Source organism: Lupinus angustifolius, chromosome LG02, assembly GCF_001865875.1.
Source record: "Lupinus angustifolius cultivar Tanjil chromosome LG02, LupAngTanjil_v1.0, whole genome shotgun sequence".
In the NCBI taxonomy this organism is placed as follows: domain Eukaryota; kingdom Viridiplantae; phylum Streptophyta; class Magnoliopsida; order Fabales; family Fabaceae; genus Lupinus; species Lupinus angustifolius.
Window position 1 is genome coordinate 17140007 of NC_032010.1, and position 13528 is coordinate 17153534.

The window sequence follows — 13528 nt, forward strand, 5'->3', positions numbered from 1 at the left end:
GAGAATTTAGAGATCATTGGGTATTCTGACTCCGTTTTTTAGGTGTCTAGACAATAGGTGCTCCACCTCTAGATATTTGTTTATCTTGGCTGAAAGTGCTATCTCTTGGAAATCTAAATAGACGCTCATAACTTCTTCAACCATGATTGTAGAGTTCATGGTTTATTTTGAAACATCAGACCATGACATATGATTGATAAAAGTTTGTCACTAGCTTACGTGTGGTTGATGGTACTAAAATACCACCAAGAATTTTTTGTGATAGTAAGTTCGCAGTTTTTTACTCCAAATATAATAGGAGTTCTATAAAGTCAAAATTTATTGACATCAAGTTTTTGGTTGTTAAAAAAGTGTTCAAAATAGACAAATTTCCATATAACATATAGGAACAATTTTATGTTGGTTGATCCACTGACTAAGGGTTTGGTACCTAATGTCTTTTATGAGCATATTGCTCATATGAGTATTGCTCCTTAGGATACCTTAGTTTAGTGGGAGTCTATATGTTTTGTGATATACTTTAGACGTCATATATAATTTTATAAATAGTAAATTTGATGGTTGATTGTTCTATTTTGAACATTTATATTACAACTATTGTGTTGCAATTAAAGACTTTGGATTGATCTCACTAAAGAATAAAGAATAACCATTTGGAAATAGACATGTTTGAGATCAAATTGCCTGAAATTTTCATGTCACTCATCCATATTTGATCTATGTTATTAAGTATGTTAATATGATGATCATCATGGTCGAGTTATGTTTGAATGTGATGAACACTATGGTGGTTCCATAGTTGATATATGAGATGGACATATTATATTAAGGAGAAGTTTAAATATAAATAACATATAGATGTGCTCCTAAAAAATATGTGATATAATTGTTCTAGGAAAAATATGAAGCCTAAGTGGGAGATTGTTAGAAATTCATAATTTCTAATTAAGGTGGACATCATATATTTAATACAATTATATTGGCTATTTATTTTGGGTTACAAAATAAGTGCTCTAATTAATGACAACCTAAAAGACTTCTGAAACTGATAACGGATATGAGTTTAATGAGTGAATACTCAAATAGTTGCCTATAGGGGATAATGAGAACCCTATAAGTTAACACATAAAGAATGGTTATGGTCCCTAAGACACCAAAATCACAAATAGTTTTCACCTCTCCCCATCAGAGAGAGAAAACGAAGGTCCCAAAAGAAATTCAGGATTTGGTTGAGGAAGACCATCATATCAAAACTCTCTCTCAAAAGGTACATTAAAGAAGTAGAACATGGATTCATGTATGACTTTATATCATTATTTTATATTATGTATGAGAATCATAAGGTTCAAGATCCTATAATTGATATTTCACCAATCATCAGGAAATATCTAAGAATAATAAATCAAGAGTTAAACCAGAGTTTTTAAAAATAAACAAGAGTGCCAATCAGTTGTGTTAGCTACCACATTTCAAAGACATGTTGGAAAAAGAGCAAGTTACATTATAACAATGCCAGCAAAATTAAAGGCATAAACATTCCTCAATATAGTATGTTACCATTCACTTGTGATAGAGATTTGACAAAATTTCATGATGGTTGTTGATTGCTTAATACAACTTTCATTTTTTATTTGGGCTTAGGATCAGCTATATATAATATCAAGTACACATAGGCAAAAAAGTATATCAAATAGAAAATAGTCCAATTCCTAAAGGAAGACCAGTAAAAAAAGATTTAGAGCTCAATGTTTTGTCAATATATATGATTTATGATAAAACATTGTAGCGTTGTTTGAGCCATGTAGCCTACCACACCTAATTAATGTGATAATTGTTGTTGTTGTAGTATGTAAATTTTGGATTGAAATCATCTCTAATGTTGGAGGGTCGAATACTAGGGGTATTAGGTGAAATTGCTAACATGTGGTATAAAGAAAACATCAATAGTCAATGTTTTTATTTAATTTTAAATTAAATAATATATAAATTAAAGATTCCACTTTGTCCTCACAATCCATTATCGGAGGGTCCAACACCGGAGAAGACCTAACTTGTAAATTTTATATAGATAAAGGGTCACCTAATGTGATAATTGTTGTTGTAGTATGTAAATTTGAGTTGAGAAGTTGAGATCATCTCCGGTACTGGAGAGTCTAGTACCTCTAGTACTAGGTGAAACTACTAACATATGGTATAAAAAACATCAATGATCCATATTTTTATTTATTTTTAAATTAAGTAATATATGAAATTGAAGGTTTCACTTTGTCCTTACAATCCACTAATGGATGGTCTAGGAACCTAATTAGTAAATTTTACACGGATAAAAGGTACAAAATTTCTTAGTATAATTATATGTTATCTTTCCTATTAAATTTCCCTAGGCACAAATGAAAATGAATGAAACAAGATAGCACCAATGATATGCCAAATAGAGTGCCTAGCAACTTGATACTGGATAGAGATTATCTATCTTCAATGATGTCACATTCTCTATCCTTGACGAATCATATATTCTCACATCAATAAAATAATTTTTTAACAGCAAAAAGTGACATTTTAATTGCTTTAGGACAGAGAATGAGACCTCACTTGGAACATGATCTCTGTCCCTTGATACTCATAGCAATTATAAAAAGGTGACAAAATTATCGACAATCCACAATTTATCCAAATTAAATTCATCAAAATCCACTCGTTAGAGTTAATGAATTTAAATGAATATAATAAAATGAATAATATTGATATCTATTATTATATCTTATTGATATCCATTGATATATCCATTTGGATAGACACCCATTCCATCCAAAAAACAAACAAAAAATGATGTTATTTGCTTTTCAATTTCATTTAATATTTAAGAAAATTAAATTCAAACAAATTCATCTATGATTCTCACTCTCACTTTTAATATTTTATTAAATTGTATCAATTATAGGATATACATATCTAGTTAATATTAAAATTTTATTAAAATGTATGCACTCATAGTGTATGAGTTTTATGCACTATCATTATATTATTCATCGTTTATATTTAATTATCATTGACTCTTCAAAAAAAGTAATTCAAATGGATGATGAATGATATAGAAATTATGTATTAATCTTCAAAGTAGTAATACATAAATATTAAATTCTATAAATATTTGTTAAGAACTTTACACGTAGAACCTTAAACGTCGCATGCTTGTAGTTGTGCAACCAATAATATTTATGCATGCTTTCCATATTGGAACACATACTAGTAAATATCATAACCATTATGACTTCCAAATCCATTCTTCAAATAGCTTCTTTGCGAGCGAGACTCTTAGGGAAGTGTTGTATAAAATAAGACAAAAAACAAAATAAATTGACAATTATATTCTTCTATTTACAATGCTATTTTTATTTTTAAAATAGTGCAAAAATAATATTTTTCTCGCTAGTAATAGAGATGATTCATATTTCTTTTGTTGCTTTTGTGTAAAATGCAACTGTATATAGATGTGAAAGTTTGAAATAAAGAGGAGTTTTTCATTGTACTTTCAATACATCCCTTAATGTAGCTACCATTGCTTAATTCTAACGATTTTAGTTGATGGTTTAATAAGCGTGTTTATAACATGCATAACTATTGAAAATAATTCAGCTATTTGTGTTAAAATATGCATAAACTAAAATAAGTAGACAAAAACATGTTTGTAAAAATACCTTAGGAGACTGCGATGACTTTCGAAAAAAGTTCTCTTTCAAAAGTGTAAAGGTTCTACACCCGTATCCATATTGAGACCAATCTTTGTTGTATCAACACTTGATCCGTGGAGCAAAAATTCAACTCAAATAAAACCAAAATGAAAAGATTGAAAGAAAGCAATATGATTCTTTGTATATTGTCTATGTTACTTTCTACCATGAAGGTTAAGTAAGTTTTGGTTTGTATAAAACCAAAACCTCCTTCAATCCATTTAGTGTCAATTAACAACTCATTTATTTAGCATACCTTATTGGTTTTTGGTTTTCAAAACTGACTACCAGTTTTAAACATTTGAAATATTACAATTAAGTCTCACTTAATTATATTAAAGGTAACTGAATAAAACTGACTATCAGTTTTAAACATTTGAAATATTACAATTAAGTCTCACTTAATTATATTAAAGGTAACTGAATAATATTATTTGTATTTTTGGTGCTAGCAGAAAATACAATAATATTCCACTTAAAAGTAAATATACAAAATTAAATTATTTAATTTAATCAATAATATTTTATCGTCCAACAAAAATCAGAACACTCATTAGTGTGTGACCACATAGGTTCATTACTAAACGAGTAATAAATTAACTCATTAATTTACTAATCAAAGTTGGCATCTAGCAACACTCCTTAATGACCAGATAGAAATGAAGTAATATTTTTTACTTCAGAACCATTAGAAGATTAGTTTAATATTTCCTTCCATCTTTACAACTCTATGTTAATTCTAGAATATGGTATAATTGTCAAATTCTAATAAGTTAACGTGAATGACTTAAGAAACTCATTTCTTCATTCATTCAATTCCCATTGGCCAAGATCTTTATTTCTATAGAGCTCAAACCCATTACCATGAGTTGGTGGATTCTTTCTTGATTAATCATTAATTCTACAATGATTTAATTATATCCAATAATCATTCAATTAACATCATAAGGCATTAGGTGTCTCATATCAAAATATAATAAATAACTTGTTAATTACTATGGTAATCTCAAGTCTAAGGAAAATATATATTTCTTCATAAGAATATTCAATCGACAATTCAAAGGTAATATATTAATCATTAAGAATTCTCTTTTGAGTGGGTTCAGTGGTCATATCTCTATTGCATTATTTATATGTGTAATTTAATAAATGAGATCTATTAATCTTTATTTAATAAAGATCATTATATATATTGATCTTATCTGGATTAATAGTGTCCTAAGCTCATTAATCCTATGATCAAGAACAATTTAGATTAAAATTATAAAATATTTATTTCTCATTAATATAATCTCTATTATTATAATAAGTCTCTAATTTTAATGAAGGACCTTTCATATTAATTATTTTGACAAACAATGAATATGATATTAGTATAATAATAAATATAACTTTATTATTATAAAGATGACAAATTGGTTCTTGGGCATACATTATATCCCAACAATCTTCCACTTGCACCAGAGCCAATCAGTCATGTACTTCATTCCCATCTCCCACTTGTGCTTATCAAACTCTTTGCCATCAACCTTTTGTAGCTTAACATCACCACGTCCAATGATTTCTCTAATTATGTGATATTTCCGCAAGACATGCTTATTCTTTTGGTGTGATCTTGGCTCATGTCCTTGAGCAATAGCTCAATTATTGTCACACAATAACGTAATTGGTTCATCAATGGAAGAACTACAATGAGTTTACTTAGGAAGTTTTTTTATCCAAACACCATCTGTAGCAGCTTCACTTGCCGCTATATACTCAGCTTCAGTAGTTGAATCAACTATTGTCCCTTGTTTGGAACTTTTCCAACTTATTGCGCCTCTATTCAAGGTGAAGACATAATCATAAACTGATTTGACATCATCCTTATCTGATTGAAAACTTGCATCGGTATAACCCTTTAACTTGAGTTCAAACTCTCCATATATAAGGAACTGGTCTTTAGTTCTTCTTAAGTACTTAAGAATGGTCTTAACCACTTTCCAATGTTCTTCGCCTAGATCTGCTTGATATCTAATAGTTACACCCATTGCGTATGTGATATCAGTTCGTGTACAAGTCATAATGTACATGATAGCTCCCACTGCACTAGCATATGGTACTTTATTCATGCGTTCTCTTTCCTCAACAGTATTAGGACAATCCTTCCTACTGAGAGTAACTCCAGATCATATAGGTAAATAACCTCTTTTGGAGTTGTCCATGTTATACCTCTTCAAGATAGTATCAATGTACAAGGATTGGGAGAGTCCAAACATTCTTCTGGATCTAACTCTATAGATCTTTATTCCTAGAATAAAAGTTGCTTCTCCTAGATCATTCATGGACTGTTTTGATAACCAAGTCTTTGTAGATTACAATGCTAGAATATCATTTCCTACGAGTAATATGTCATAAATATATAGCAATATGAAGATGATCATGCTCCCAATGACCTTTTTGTAAATAAAAGGTTCTTCTTCACATCTTACAAAACCAAACATTTTGGTTGTGTTGTTAAAGTGAATATTCCAACTTCTAGAAAATTGCTTTAATCCATAAATGGATCGTTGTACCTTACAAACTTTATTATGATCAGACATAGGTGTGAATCCTTCATATTGTGTCATATACACATCCTCTTTCAACTCTCTATTAAGAAAATTGTTTTCACATCCATCTACCATATTTCATAATAATGGTATGTTCCTATAGCAAGTAGAATCTGAATCGATTTGAGCATTGCCACGGGAGAATAATTCTCGTCATAATCTATTCCTTATTTTTGACGATATCCGTTAGCAACAAGGCGAACTTTATAAGTCTCAACCTTTCCATATGCTCCAATCTTTTTCTTGTAAACCCATTTACAACCAATTGGTTTTTTGTCCTTTGAAGCCTCAACTAAAGTCCATACTTTGTTGGTCTTCATGGATTCCATTTCAGATTTCATGGCTTCTTGTCACTTCTCATGGTCCAAGCTTTGCATGGCCTCTTCATAACATTTGGGGTCATCGTCAATATGATAATCCTCATTTGCTATTGTATCTTGCACCATCAACTTTAATCTATCTGGTGCATGATGTGATCTCGTAGATCTTCTAAGAGGCACTTGTGCATCTGAATCCCTTTGTTCTGGATTCATTGGTTGTTCCATTTGTTCCTGAACTGGTTCAGTAATCTGTTCCTGAACTACAAGCGGGTATTGAACCGCAACATTTGACGGTGGTAACCTTTGTGTTGGACTTAAAACATCTAAGCAAGGTTTCTCAAGTTCCATATCATGTTCTTGAGCATTAAATGTTTCATTGGTATGTTTATCTTCATCAAGCATTATTTCATTATAGTGAATTCCTTCTGCAAGAAATTCTCTTTCTATAAAAGTTCTTCCTCTTGCCACAAACACTTTATGGTCAGAAGGGTGGTAGAAATAATATCTCATTATTTCCTTAGGATACTCAATGAATCTACACTTGTTAGACCTTGCTTCAAGTTTATTCGTTTGTAATCTCTTAACATCAGTTGGGCATCCCCAAAGTTTAATGTGCTTAAGGCTTGGTTTGCGCCTTTTCCATATCTCATATGGCATTGTAGAGACAAATTTTGTGGGAACTTTATTTAACAAATAATTTGATGCTTCCAAAGCATATCCCCATAAGCTTATTGGAAGATCAGTGAACCCCATCATGGATCTAACCATATCTAATAAGGTTCGATTCCTCCTTTCAGATACACCATAATGTTGTGACATACCTGGAGGTGTCCATTGTGAGAGAATTCCATTCTCTTTCAAATAATCAAAAAAATCAGCATTAAGATATTCTCGTCCTCTATCAGATCTTAGAAACTTGATACTTTTACCAGTTTGTTTCTCCACTTCACTTTGAAATCTTTTGAACATTTCAAACGATTCAGATTTATGTTTCATGAGATATAAAAAAACATATCGTGAAACATCATCAGTGAATGTAATAAAATAAGAATATCCTCATCTAGCTTGAATTCTCGAGGGCCCACAAACATCAGTATAAATTAGTCCCAACAATTCAGAGGCTCTTTCTCCATTTCCAATAAATGGAGATTTGGTCATTTTGCTTTGAGACAAGATTCACAAGTCATTTAGGATTCATAATCATAATTGTCAAGGTAACATTCCTTGTGCAACTTGCTAATTATTTTCTCACCAATATGATCGAATCAGCAATGCCAAAGATATGTTTTGTTTACTTGATTATATTAACAGTAGAAACATGCATAATCGAATTAAAACACACTTGAGGTAAGACATAAACGTCGTGTTGGATATACCCATTTGCATAAAATATGTCATTATTATAATTTGAGAAAACACCTTTATTAAAAACAAAATGATAACCATTAATATCCAACATCGAAATTGAAATAATGTTCAAAAAAAATTAGGAACATAGTAGCAATTTTCCAAGACTAGTATATTGCCAGTCGACATTATTAATGAGACTATTCCTATAGCCTTGGTTGCAATACTTGCTCCATTCTCCACTTGGAGATTACTTTCTCCATTCTTCAACCATCTAGTTATTTGTAGTCCCTACAACAAATTGCAGATGTTAAAGCTACTACCAGTATCTAATACCCATATTGAAGAATCTGTAATAGTTAAGGAAATCATGAAAAAAAATTCCATTAATGTCTCACATTGTTTCTTTTCTTTCAAAGAATCAATATATTTTTGGCAATTCCTCTTCCAGTGTCCCTTCTCCTTATAGAAGAAACATTCTACATTGCTTTGGTCAACACCATCTTTCTTGTCCATAGGTTTGGTCACACCAGCTTTAGGGGCGAAAGGCTTCTTTTTGGACTTATTGTTCCATTTGCCTTTTTTCTTGTTGGACTTTCCAACTACCAAGACAGATCCTTGGTTCTTTCTATAGTCAATCTGATAGTCAATTAACATATTTAACATCTCATGCAAGTCACAATCCATTTTATTCATGTTAAAATTAACAATGAATGGTGAGAATGAATAAGGGAGTGACTGTAGAATCAAATTTTGGGATAACTCCTTCCCAAGTTTGCAACCCAACTTCTCAAGTTGTTCCATAAGACTAATCATCTTCAGAACATGAGGTCCTACTTGAGCATTCACATTCAACATGGACCTAAATAGAGTATTAGACAACTAGTATCTAGCTGTCCTACTATGTGCACCATACATCTTCTTAAGATGTACGATGATATCAGTTGGGTCCATGTCCTCATGCTACCTCTGGAGTTTAGGAATCATTGATGCTAAGATGAGGCATTTTGTACTCATCAAGTCCTCTAAGTACTTCTTACAAGCAAAAATTGCCTCAACATCATCTTTGTTGACTGGTTCAAACATAACAGGCTTATCGATCGTATCGATAAGTTTTTCGTGCATGAGAATGATTCTCAGAGTTCGATACCAGTCATTAAAGTTATTTCCAACCAATTTTCCATCTACGAGTATCGAACGTAATGATAAAGAAGACATGTCGAGTGGAGAATGATACTCTCACTTACTACTATAACAATATATATTTCTTCTAGTGGAAATATAAAATAAATGTCGTTAAAAAAATATGAACAAGCACTTGGTTGTCAAGTCATTTCTGATATACATTCTAAGGCAAATGTATCGTATACAATTTTATTCCAAATTATCAAATAGTCCCCTGTTTGTCAGGTCATTTCTATAAGTATAATTAAATTAATTTTTATACTCCCTAGGTAGTCTAGGAGATAAGTGATAAAATAAATTTTTAATTGATTGGTATCACATATTCTATTAATCCTCTTAATTACAAGTCATCTAGTAGTCAAATCATATCTTAAAATTAAATAATTAACACACTCCTTTGAAATTGTATCTTATATAAAATAATTTTAAGAACAATAACATAATTTTGTCAATCACATTTCATCATATGAAACTTATGATTAATATATATACAATTATATATATTATAGAATTTGTAACCGTGATATATAAATCTAATTTATATATTAGTACACTAATTAATCATTATTAATTAATAAGTATTGAATCAAATATTGTAAACCAATATATTATTGTAAACATTTATTCATATGTTTCTAACTCATATAACCAACTTACTCAAGTTTAGTTCTTCGGTGTTACAATTAACACATTAAGATAAACAAGTCATTCACTCTATGAATTAAAACTCAATCATACAAAAACCAATATATTCAAAATGTTCAAATAAGGAGTAGTTACACACCTTAGCTAAATTCCATTTGTTACGTTTCAAACACAATTTCATTCGCATAAATATCGTAACCACCATAACAATCATATTTCAAAATTTATAAAGTTTTCCACAATAACAATCATATTATATGATTAAACACATTCATATATAACTATTATATATAACCTTTTAAAGTTATCACATTAATAGTCATCACTGTTGACGGTGATGATATACACCATTATTTGTTGTGTTTGAATTAAAAATTAATTATTCACAGTCTCAATAATTTGCATCAGTTTCCAAAACTAATTAATGTTGCAGCATAAATTAAAACACAAAAATTTGCTATGATACCAATTGATGGTTTAGTAAGCGTGTTAATAACATGTCCGTGGAGCAAAAATTCAACTCAAATAAAACCAAAATGAAAGGATTGAAAGAAAGCAATACGATTCTTTGTATATTGCCTATGTTACTTTCTACCATGAAGGTTACATAATTTTTGGTTTATATAAAACCAAAACCTCATTCAATCCATTTAGTGTCAATTAACAACTCATTTATTTAGCATAATTTTTGGTTTATCTATACTATATGTAAAGCCAAAACTTGAAATAACTATATAATCACATATAACTACCAGTAACATATTAACATTCTGTCTCACCTTAAGTTGAACATTATAATAAAATAAAAATTATAATTATAGTACACCCAATAAAAAATACAATATAAAATATATTCAATACAACATAAATATTCTAAATCTCCAAAATAAAATATATAAAACTTGAATACTTAACATTATAAAATTAGAATTGGGCTGGCAGGCACAACTACTAGTAATATATAAAACCAAAACTTCCTTCAATCCATTTAGTGCAAATTAACAACCTATTAATTTAGCATAAATTTTGGTTTTTGGTTTTCAAAACTAACTATCAGTTTTAAACCTTTGAAATATGATAATTAAGTCTCACTTAATTATATTAAATATCACTGAATAATAATATTTGTATTGTTGGTGCTAGCAAAAAATATAATAATATTCCACTTAAAAGTAAATATACAAAATTAAACTATTTAATTTAATCAATAATATTTTCTCATCCAACAAAAATCAGAACACTCGTTAGTGTGTGACCTCATAAGTTCATTACTACACCGGTAGTAAATTTACTAATCAACGTTGGCATCTAGCAACATTCCTTAACTACCAGATAGAAATGAAGTAATATCTTTTACTTTAGAACTATTAGAAGATTAATATAATATTTCCTTCTATCTTTACAACTCCATGTTAACTCTAGAATATGATATAATTGTCAAATTCTAATAAGTTAACTCGTAGTGAATGTCTTAAAAAACTTATTTCTTCATTCATTCAATTCACATTGGCCAATGTCTTTATTTCTATAGAGCTCAAACTCATTACCATGGGTTGATGGATTCTTTCTTGATTAATCATTAATTCTACAAGAATTTAATTATACCAAATAATCATTCAACTAACATTATAAGGCATTAGGTGTCTCATATCAAAATATAATAAATAACTTGTTAATTACTATGGTAATCTCAATTCTAAGGAAATTATATATTTCTTCATAAGAATATCCTATTGACAATTCAAATGTAATATATTAACCATTATGAATTCTCCTCTGAGTCGGTTCAATGATCATATCTCTATATGCACCATTTATATGTGTAATTTAATAAATGAGATTTATTAATCTTTATCTAATAAAGCTCATTACATATATATATTGATTTATATGGATTAGTGGTGTCTTACGCTCAATAATCCTATGATCAAGAACAATTTAGATTAAAATTATAAAATATTTATTTCTCATTATTATAATCTCTATTATAATAATAAGTCTATAATTTTATTCAAGGACCTTTCATATTAATTATTTTGACAAACAATGAATATGATATTAATATAATAATAAATATAATTTTATTATTATAAATATGACAAAATGGTTCTTTGACATACATTAGATCTCAACTATAGGGTTGAAACTTCACATGAATCTCAAATTCCACATAATGAATTATCAATGTCTCATTTTTGGAGGGAAGATTAAGATTCCTACCATACCTCATTGTTATAGGGAAGATGAAGATATCCTACCATAGATAAGGCTCATGCTCATGCATCATAAATTCCTTGTACAAAATGTTTCACTATATTGGAGGAGAAATTAAACAATGAATCTCATGTAAGAAATTTTGTGTCAAAATGTTTAAATGTGTTTAAGATCGTTATTTTAAGTAACCAAATTAAAGTGATCTAATTCAAGTAAGGTATGTGGCTATAGACATATTGTCATAGAAATTATTGTGTAGATACCAAAAGTCTTATTTCTATTTTATTATGGACAAAATTGAAACAAGAAAATGAAGTAGCATTACCTTTCATGAAAGGTTATACACTTCTTATAAATATGGGGTTATAGTCCCCAATTGTAGACCAACATCATACAACAACATAACATGAACCACAATATACATGCAAGTTCATTCTCTTCATCCTATTAGATGAGAAACTAAGGCTAAGGATGGTCTACAATTGGAAGGCCAATGAATCTACATATTCTACTATAAACATGTATTTGCATACAAGGACAAAGGACATGGAGTTTATGGATACAAGACTAAGGATAACATAAAGTTCATTCACCATATTCTCAATAAATATATTTAGGTATCCTTCCGCTCTAGTTATATATATTTAGCCTTGATGATTTAATATGAAAGATTTTAACAATATACAATGATAGTGTTCATGATCTTTAGTATCTAATATATATCTTCAAGTATAATAAAGTCTCACACCATATTAAAGTGTATGAAAAGATTTTTTGAAAACCACCAAACGTTAAGGGAATATCAATGTCAATATTAATAATTCCATGTCAAAGGTAAGACAAGCAACTATACACAACCTATTGTTCTTCTTATGCCACTATGCTCCCCCTGCAAAAAAAAACAATCTATTGTCACACTAGATGATATTTCCCATGCTTGTTTCAATGAATGAAGTAGTTTGTTGATGATATGGAAGAACAACTTCCACATTGTAGAGTTGAAGTAATAACATTATGTTTTATAAGTTTCACCTTGCTTATAAAAAAAGAGTAAACATGAAGTTCGGTCCAAAAAAATCTTTAGGGTCCAAAATGGGTTCATGGAAAATCATTTATGAATTTCCATTAACTTAAGTTTCGCTAAGAGAATGACTAACATGGATCTGAGTTTTACCATAGGACAAGAAAAATGTACATGTGCAATAATCATCATACAATATTGAAAAGATTAATAAGATAAAATTTCAAGAAGAATTACCAATTTGTATATGAACTTTGATACAAATATAAAGTAGTGAAATACATATTATGTAACTGAAATTTCTTTGGAAAAATTACATAAATAAAAACTGATAATGAGAGCTATCATTATGCACATAGATATATCCCATGTCCCAACCCTTCCCAAATACACAAGGGTTATATTCACTTTCCTCCCTAATTATTCATATTCTACATTTTAAGATTTATTTGTGAGTTGAGTTTTGAAAAGAAA

The 13528-nt window shown here is 29.4% G+C and overlaps 1 protein-coding gene across 1 annotated transcript in view; it reads left to right on the top strand.

Annotated features, from left to right (window-relative positions):
* The window catches only part of LOC109337063 (aquaporin NIP2-1-like), a 31379-nt gene that overhangs the window by 12932 nt on the left and 4919 nt on the right, over nucleotides 1–13528 (top strand). The window contains exon 6 of the transcript XR_002106397.1: nucleotides 13414–13424. The gene's annotated coding sequence lies outside the window, so the exon portion shown is untranslated. The remainder of the gene's footprint in view (nucleotides 1–13413; nucleotides 13425–13528) is intronic.